Source organism: Quercus suber, unplaced genomic scaffold, assembly GCF_002906115.3.
Source record: "Quercus suber isolate HL8 unplaced genomic scaffold, Cork oak 2.0 scaffold_483, whole genome shotgun sequence".
NCBI lineage: Eukaryota > Viridiplantae > Streptophyta > Magnoliopsida > Fagales > Fagaceae > Quercus > Quercus suber.
In genome coordinates this window covers 531494-541314 of record NW_027069933.1, presented here as the reverse complement: position 1 = coordinate 541314, position 9821 = coordinate 531494, and the positions used below count along the sequence as shown (strand labels likewise).

The window sequence follows — 9821 nt, the reverse complement described above, 5'->3', positions numbered from 1 at the left end:
AAAAAACTACTAGTAGTTGTTAATCGCCTTCCTTTTCTGCAATTTTTTGCAATTGCAAGTGTTCTTTCTATTCTAATCTAAGTGTATATGTATGTGAGTGTGAAGTTCCCTCTTGGAGACTTGAATCCGGCCCTTATCTCTCATGAACACTTATATTTATAAAGTGACTACCGCAGCAATGTGCGCGGTGGTAATTTTTGATATGTTTAATAATCTTTTTGTTGTTTTTTATTATTTATTTATAAGTTTTTGGACTGAGCTCATGAGCACAACATGGGCTGTAATGTAATGGGCTATTACAAGAATGTCCCAGGCCTTTTCCCTAAACAACATAACTAAATCCGAAGCCCAATAACTCAACTAGTATCTAATTAATCCAGTGCTCTGTCTCTCTCTCCCTCTCCCTCTCTGTGTCTCTGTGTGACAATGGCTTCCAATTCCAAATCTTCAACACCTATGGAGCGTTACGGCTACGACGTACTGTTGGGATCAATCGCTGCGTTCTACGTGATCATGATTCCGTACACCAAGGTTGAAGAAAGCTTTAACGTTCAGGTACTCCTCTCCTCTTCTTCTTCTTCACTCGAATTTTCCATTTCATTCAACTCAAAAAACATTCAATTTATCAATTCCTGTTAAATTTCCTAGAAACTAACAAAAAATCTTAACTTTCTGAGCTAGCAAGATTGATTATACCCTGTTTGGTTTAGAACATTGACAAATTTTAGAAATCTCAAAAAAAAAAAAAAAATGATATTTCAGTTCAAAATTCTTACTCAAAATTGCATATATATATTGGGCGGCCTTGGATGGGAGTGAGGGCACACAGGCCAAAGGTCCTCCTTCCTCGGCCGAGAGCCGTTATGGCTGTAGCCCGCACTAGACTTTCGGCGCAGCAGTGTTTGGGGTCATCTCGATGGCGTTGTGCATGGTAGTCAGGAGGAAAGTCCCTGAAGTACATAACACCCTTCTCCGGGGCGCACCCATGCCTGTCCTTCAGACCGACAGTGACTTGCGCTTGGCCCATCCATCAGTGGAAGCTCGCAAGATCACGTTATGTCCAGTGCCCGGGTGTTGCCGTCTCCAACGGCCAACCAATGTGGGGCTGGGAGAGAATCAAGGGAACATCATGGGGAGGGTGTTAGGTGTCCATGCATCTGCTCCTCTCTTCTCGCCGGCACCATCTGCACAGGCTCGGGGGTCGTTGGTAGCCTTAAAACAAGCCTGCCTCAGCCCCCTTCCCCATAGTTAGTTTTAGAACAGGCCTGTCTGAGCCTCTGTTTGTAGCATTAGCTTTAGAATATGCCTGTCTGAGTCTCTATTTGTATCTTGTATTTACATTTTGACTAATAAAACGTTGTTGTGTTTGTTTCCTTCTCCTATTCTCCAAATTTCTTACTTTTCTGCAATGATCGTATCTTGTGCAAAATCGCTCTTGTTAGTTTTTTTTTTTTTTTTTTTTTTTTTTTTTTTTTTTTTTTTTTTTTTTTTTTTTAAATCAGGGTACCTTGCGTAAGCCCCCAATGGTGGAAATCGCTAGCCGTTGCGCCTGCTAACGCTCTAGTCCTTCCCATAAACGGTGCCAATTGTAGGGACTAAATTTGGAAAAGCCTTCTGAAATCAAAAGGAAAAACGGTCTAACAAGCCCAAACAATAAATTTTTAGAGAGTGGGTTCAAGGACTAGGCCCTAACAAACGGGCAACGCCCCAGAATAGGATCTTCACCCGTTGAAGGATGGCACACTAAGATTATTCATCAAGGTTCCTCCTTGGCGTTCATCCGAGGATCCTCCCTCTCTCTTAGGTTCTCCCCATTTTTCCCTTTATATAGCCCTCTTCTCACCATCTCTTTCTTCCAACTGTTGATCATCTGTGCGCTTCCCTCTTGACCGTCTGTCCCATCAGCTGTGTTATCAGTAATCATGTGATTTGTAGTGGCCAAGGTTGCCCTGTCCAAGAGTCACATCTCCATTAAGGTGGTCAGGGGATTAGGTGAGCGCATTTATTGTGGAAATGACAACCTGTCCTGGGCTTGTTCCCCCACTTTGTGTTGTCCTCAGTCCGCAGAGGATATGGTCATTCTCGGCGAGGCCTTACAGCCCAGGCCTCAATACAACGTCCTCGGGCAATTCTCCATCCTCGGCATGGGCCTTAGGCTGGGTGTAAAATAGGCCGAGGATATCAGACTTTCAAGCCCCACATATATATATATATATATAGTTTAAGTTCAAACTACACTTGATGTAATTTTGCAAAATTAATTACACTATTTTTACACTATAGATTATGAAGAGATCTAACTGTTAAAAAAAATATTGTTGTCTACATCATCATTTAACATTTATATCCTGCCTACTAAGTTGCTAGCATTTATTTTCTCGCTCCCCTTATTGATTAGTGATTACTTTTACAACTAATATCATAACAATGGGTTCTAGTTATGTAGAGAGTGAGAGGAGAAATTATAAAATTCACATGGTGGACAAGTGATGTGGTCCACCATTCCACTAAAAAACTGCCACTTGTTTAAAATTGTTAGTTAGAAAATTTTTTTAAACATAAATTAATTACTGACTCAGCAATTTTAAACAAGTGGAAGTTTTTTAGTGGAATAGTGGACAAGTGACGTTGTCCACCAGAGGACTCTATAATTTCTCGAGTGAGAGCTAGGGTTAGTCATATATGAGCTTACAATAGAATTGGACCTCTTGGGCTTCACACACAAACCTAATAACTCTAATTAACAATTTATTATTATTATAAATGTTCTAAAATTATACTAAGAACTTATGTCTACTACTAAATTTAAACATCATAAAAAAAATATAACACATATATATCCATTCTTTTAGTCTTGAATTTTTTTTATTCATATTTTATTTATCTTACACATATTTATTTTCATGATCCTTCTTCAGTTTTCAATTAATTGTGGGTTTCAAGTGTTGAAGGCAAAAATGGTTATTGTTTTCCAAATTTTAGTTTTTAGTTCTTAATTTACAATTTCGAAACCTTATTTGAAAAGCACGTAATTAAGTCGTAGGGGAAAAAAGTTATTAAAAGATGTTTTGGCAAAGATAAGGAAATAACGTTTTATTTTATTTTATTTTATTTTTTAATTTTTAAGAAGAAGAATAAGATGTATTAACAATAAGTTAATTGTGTTTGGTCAAACAAATGTTATTGGGGTTGATTGTTTTTTCCCTTCAAATTTGGAATTGAGTATTATTCCCTCAAACTTCAAGAAAGAAGAGTGTAATTATCCTTTTGTTTTTAAACTTAAAAAGACAAGTTTCATGAGATTTTATGAGTTGACAATGGCATGCGCGTACATATATGATATATCTTGAACAACCCATATAAACTTGGAATTGAAGTGTTATTATTTTTAATTATATTTGACTAGTGGGGAATAATTTTCTTTCCATTATTTATTTTTGAACTTAAAAAATGCCAGTCATGAGATCTCATTAGTTAACATGAATACAATAAATATATATATATATATATATCATTCAAGTGGCGCTCGCTGGGGAGGGGGGGAATTAGGTTTTGGGTTGCTAGGGAGGTAAATAGCTTTTTAATGGGATTTTTGAAAAATAACCATGTTTTATAAACGTTATTTTTTGGGTCAAAACACATTTTGCAAAATTATATATGGATATTGTTTTCTTAAAAGTGTTGTGTTCTGACCCTATCATATATTATTATGTATGAAAACTGTATCATATTTGATATTGCATTTGGGGAAATGCATGAATTGTTGACATGGAAAATATGAGCATCTTTTATTTAATCTTTGATAAGGAATTCATGGATTTTATGGTATATTAGAAAATTTAAAGATGCTTATCTTGTCTTGTTATTTGGGAAATTGATAAAAAAAAATCTTTTTGACAAGAATGAAGCTGAAAACCTTACAAATTTTGTGGAAGTTAGATTATTTAAGATTTTTTTGAAACTACCTAGATATAAACTATGTATTTGAAAGTAATGTAACTTGTGAGCTTTATGTGGTTTTAACACCATATCATGTGTGATTTTCCAGTGATCACCCGATTTGGTTTTCGTAATCTTTGTGACAATGGAATTAGATCCAGGTCAGTGCCCTTTTACTTTGGATGACGTGTTCTTCCCTATTGCCCATGGGGGGAAGAGGTTCATTGATTTTGTGTGGGTGAGTCTGCTGCCCATGGGGCCAAAAGACCACATGCAAAAGAGGTCCTATTTAACGTGCTCTTCCTGTTGCTCACTGGAGAAGAGAAAAACTTTAAGGATATGGGTGAGGCTGCTATCCATAGGGCCAAGAGACTGCATACAAAGAGGACAATATCATGCCAGTTGTGAATGGATGGATCCCCTGACCAGTCTATGTGGTAGGTGGTATATTTGTGATAAATTACCACATGTTAGATTTTATGGCTTTGGAAATTATATTGTTAGTGCTCACAGATTATAGTATATAATTTCAAGGTATTTACTTTGAGAAACTTTGTGTTTCATTATTCAATCATTCTTGTCATATCATATTATTATTATTGAAAATGAAACTTGCATTTCCCCACCCCTATTAATTATGATACTTACTGGGCTCTGTCTCATTCCATTATTTTACAAAATTTTTCAAAGTAGACAATGATCATTTTGAGACAACTTTTTGATGGCTAACAATAGTTAGACTAACTATTGATGGAGGCTGAACTTTTGTAATAGAGATATTTAGATGATGTACATCTTAGAGTAGGCTTGACTCATTCTTTTGTATATTATAGTGGTTATGACTTTATTCCCACTGATGGAACAAGCTGATGATATTTAATTATTTATTTAGACCTTCATTCTTTTGTGGCAAATAGTCCTTGTAATTATTACAAAGAGCTCTGATTTACTTTGGGAGTATATTTAATTGAATTATTATGATCATTCTTAATGTTGGTACCTGATATGATTTATTTGGATTGAATTGTCAAAAAGGAAAAATTTACAAGTTATGATTTTGTAGACTTTGAAAATGGGAATTGATTTTTATCTAAGTCAGAGCATTAAGGTTTGATGAATTCTTTATTTTGTACCTTCTTTTCAGCTTCCACCTGCTATTCCTTTTCCTTATCTTTTTATTTTTTATTTTTTGTTTTTTATTTTTTTTAAGCTAACCTTCTATGTTGCCTTGTGATTTGCTTGTTTCTTCGGTATATGTAGAAGTACCTTTGTACCTTGTGCCTTTTAAAAAGAAAGCACATAAAGTACGGTAGGTAGATGAGGTTACAGCTCCAGAGCATGGCCATAGGCAACGCCAAGAGTGGGAGAGATCTGTCACTCTTGATGGTGGTGAGATTGATGAGGTGGCAAACAAGATTTATGCTGGATTGCTAGAGCAGTCCAAGGTGGTGATCTGGAAGGAGGGTTGCTCTTTTGGGGAGTTCCATAAGGAAAACCCTCCAACATTTGATGGGGAGCCTGATCCTATGGCAGTGGAGAATTGGTTGCTAAAGATAAAAAAATTACTGAGAGCCCTTGAATGCACTGATGCTCAGAAGGTGGTGTATGCCACTTTTGCTCTTTAGGGTTTTGCTGAGAGATGGTAGACAGGCACTGAGCATTTGTTGAGGATAGAGTAGGGAGAGAACACTCCATTACTTGGGAGAAGTTTAAGGAAGTTTTTAATGAGACATATTTCCTTGATGTAGTGAGGATCGTAAGGCAAGAGAATTTTCTAATTTGGTTCAAGGAGTTATGACAATGGAGGAGTATACTGCTAAGTTTGTTGAGCTCTCTCACTTTGCTCCTTACTTAATCCCGAATGAGCCCAAGAAAGTGAAAAAGTTTCGGGAAGGCCTTAATGGTAGGATTTACCCCCTCATTACAGCCTCTGAAGTGGATGCTTTTACTAAGGCTATGAAGCAAGCAATGAGTCTTGAAGAAGACTTTAAGGACGACCCCAGTTCCAAGGAGAGTGAAAAGAAGCAAGGGCCCTCTAATTCTAAACATGGTAGGGTCAAGGGCACAAGAAAGGATTCTTTAGAAACTCTGGTAATAGAGGACAATCTTATAGGCATAGCAAGAGTGCCTATCCTTAGTCTGGTGATAAGAAGCCTTAAATTCAAGTCATGATTAATTCTGTTTACCGAAAAAGAAACTTATTAGTGCCATAATTTGATGTTATAGAGTGCTCATCATGTAGAGGACACTATAAATTCAAGTCATTTTTCATTTATATTTTAAAAATAATTCCATAATTTAGAGAAATCAACTTAACTATAAAAATTTAAAAATTGATATTATAACTAATATAATTGAAGCCCTATTAACTACATAATAAATACATTTCTTAATTGTTTGTTTTTTTTTCTTTTTTGTAAAAAATACACTGAAGCAAAATGTCTACACTTCTTTTAGAACCAAGTAAAGAAATCCTTCATGACATTTTGTGTGAAAATAGAAAAGATAAAAGAGAAAAATATTGCAAGAAGGTGACAAAGTCAATGTACAAATTATAATAGATAACAACTATTTTGAATGAAAAAAATCTTGAAATTATTTTGGCATCAACTCAAATTTAGTTGTTGATGATGCCGAAAACCCTAGAAGAGTACCAGTGTGGTACCGGCCAAAGACCCTTCGAAGGTTAAGTCAGAAAACCTTTCTACAACTCTAGAGTGCCAGAACTGGGGTGAATTATGCGTACCTGTTTTCTGAGGGTCGTTGGGTTTTTATAGTAGTGTAGAATCGAACTCTCATACTTGCATAACAAGTCTTTTTCTTATAGGGAAGATCTCCATTAATGCGCGTATACTCGAGAATCCTCCTCATGTTAGAATTCTATTTATATTGGGACTCTATGGACTAGGGTTAGTCACGAGATGCAAATCGTTTCCATTTAGGGTTTCTTGGAGACCACATAATGACCAATTGAGCGCCACGTGGCCCTTCGATCCATCCACCTTATGTCTGTTCACATTGGATCCATTCATTATTAACCCATTTGTCTAGCATTGTTAAGCCCATCTAAGTGGATCCGTCACCTCCAATTTTCTTCCTCTTCAGTTGTATAAAAGTAGTTCAATTCGTTTCCACAAAAATATGAATATATTTGCCATTAAAGCATCGCGTGCAGTTCTCCCACATATCAAGGCTGTTAAAGCTCGAAGACCATTCCAGGCAGCTCTTTGGCTTCTCTGTTTGTTAATTCTCTTTCTCTTCATTACACTCACTTGTGCTTCACCACCAAGGAGACCGAAGCTTGGTGCACTACTGTAGTATGAATATTGCTAAAAGGTGACAAAGTCAATGTGCTAATTATAACATATAACAATGAATTTGAATGCAAAAATCTTGCAATCATTTTGGGGTCAACCGAAATTTAGTTGTATAAAGATAGTTCTTTTCCACATAAATATGATACCAACAGTTTCCTATTCAATTCGTTTCTCACACATATCATGGCCGTTAGAGCTCCAAGATTATTCTAGGCAACTTTATGACTTCCATGTTTGCTTATTCCCTTGTTCTTCATTACATTTACTTGTGCTTCACAACCAAGGAAACCGAGACTCCGTATGCTAGGAGGACACAATAAGGATAGAAATGGTGTACATAGACCATCTCTAATTGTATCTGACTCAAACAATGATTATCAAATGTTCTATTATGACCAAACGCTTGATGACTTCAATTATCAGCCTGTAAGCTACACCACTTTTTGGCAAAGATATGTTGTGAATTTTAAGCATTGGCATGGTGCCCGAACATGTGCTCCCATATTTGCATATATGGGAGAAAAGGCTTCCATTGATGATGATGTTGGTCATATAGGATTCATGCTGAAGAATTCTCGCAAGTTTGGTGCTTTGGAGTTGTACATTGAGGTGAGTATAAATGTATTCTTAATTGGAAAAAGTTATCAGATGCTCTAAGGGCATTGACTTAGAAAATATTTTTAGAAACTTTTTATGATTACGGTTGTGAAAACCGGAGAAAATTAGTTACCTTTAGAATCAAAGTAGCTATGAGCCGAGTACTATGACTAGGGGAAGCAAAGCTTTGTAGACAACTTCGCTTCCTTATCGCTTCTTCTTGGCGACTAGCTTCTCAAGTGGGTGTCTTGGTAAGCAAGCTACAATAAAGAAATACTATGAGAATAACAAGAAAGCTAGAACCATTCCTAAAATATATATCACAGGTAAAAATAAGAATCATGCAAATGAAAAAGCCAAAAACAAAGGAATCATGTAAATGCCTAAAATCTTGTGAGACCTTCCAAGAGATTGAGGCCATGTTTGGTTTACTACTGACTCATATCTCAGTTCTCATATCATAGTTCTCCTAATCGAAAAATTTAATTCATATCTTATATCCAATTCTCTATTTTCTATTAATGCACTCCCCAAATGTGTTTGGCATCAGTTCTTGGCTTATTTTTCAATTTAAAAGAGAAACTTTAACTCGAAAGTGTGGAGCCCACTAGTCAGTCACACTTAGAATTGCTATTACTTCTGTTGTTAAGCATGAAAGTTCAAAATGCGTGTAAAACACCTTTGAACATTTAGACCCAAAATTACAAAATATCAATTCAAGCTTATTATCAAACAATTAATGTGCGGAACATGAACATAAGCTACATACAGAATTGATAAAAAATCTAAGCCAATTATAATCACATTCACAACAAAAAATAAAAGGCAAAGATGAAGGAAGAGAGATGCAAACACAGGGACAACACGCGATGTGTTATTGAAGAGGAAATCAAAGCCATCAGCGTAAAACCTCTCCACCGCCCTCCAAGCAGTAAATAATCCACTAAAGAATGTAGTTGGGATACATGAACAGTAGAAGACCCTTCAAGCCTAATCTACCCAGTGTACCTAAGCCTTCCAAGCTTCTTGCTCCAACGAGGTTATGCCAAACCTATTTCTTTTTTAGCTTACCGGATTTCGCTATACACCATAGCATCAACAAATAGTCATTGGTCCCTTTCAAACTGCTTCCCTTAGCACCAAATGTTCATTCTCATAGACGTGGGTGTGATGAGAAAAGGATTTGGTCAATAGCCTCTCAAGAATGTATCAATAGAGAGGAAGAGAGTAGAGGAATTTGTAAAGTCTCTTAGTGAAGATTGGGGATGAGGCAATCTTGTTTTTTTCTAGGGCTTTTCTCACAAAATTCTTTCTGAAAGCTCTCTTGATTTTGTGGGTATAAGATATATAGTGGTGTGTGTTTGGAATATGAAGAGTCAGTTTTTGCGAAACAGGGTAAGTTGGTGGCTTGACCTTGCGGCTTGTCCAAGTCGCGAGTTTAAGTCGCGAGGTAACGGCTTGGCCAACCTGGAACTTTTGTCCTGTAGTACGACAACTAGCATGACCCTTCACCTTCCCGCATGCTTCTCACGTGCACAGCATTTGGTGGCTTGCAAGCCGCGAGTCAGTCGCAAGTCCTAATTGTGAATCTCTACTTCTTTGCACAAGGATGAACAATTCTTCACACTCTCTTCACACCCTACCCTTACAAGAATCTCACATAAATATAGGGTTATTAAGTGCTAAATTACAAACAAATTAGCACATAATAAAGGTAATAAGATGGTTGATAAATTTCAACCTTATAGTCTCCCCCTTTGGCTATTCTATGACAAAACCCTAAAACAAACTCTAGACTTAACGTGTGAGTTGGGAACAGTTGGAAAACTCACTCACACCTAACTCTAGAATCTGTGAAGCTTTAGAACCATAAGAACAAGAACTCCTGAAACACAACAGCACAATAAGTTCATTGTATTCAGAAAACTTGTAAAGCATATGGAGCAAGCACAATGTGATCAAGCACAA

General features: G+C 36.6%; 1 pseudogene; it reads left to right on the top strand.

Moving 5' to 3' along the window:
* The first annotated feature begins 7556 nt into the window (after positions 1–7556).
* Positions 7557–9821, top strand: part of LOC112025542 (uncharacterized) — a 27498-nt pseudogene continuing 25233 nt past the window's right edge.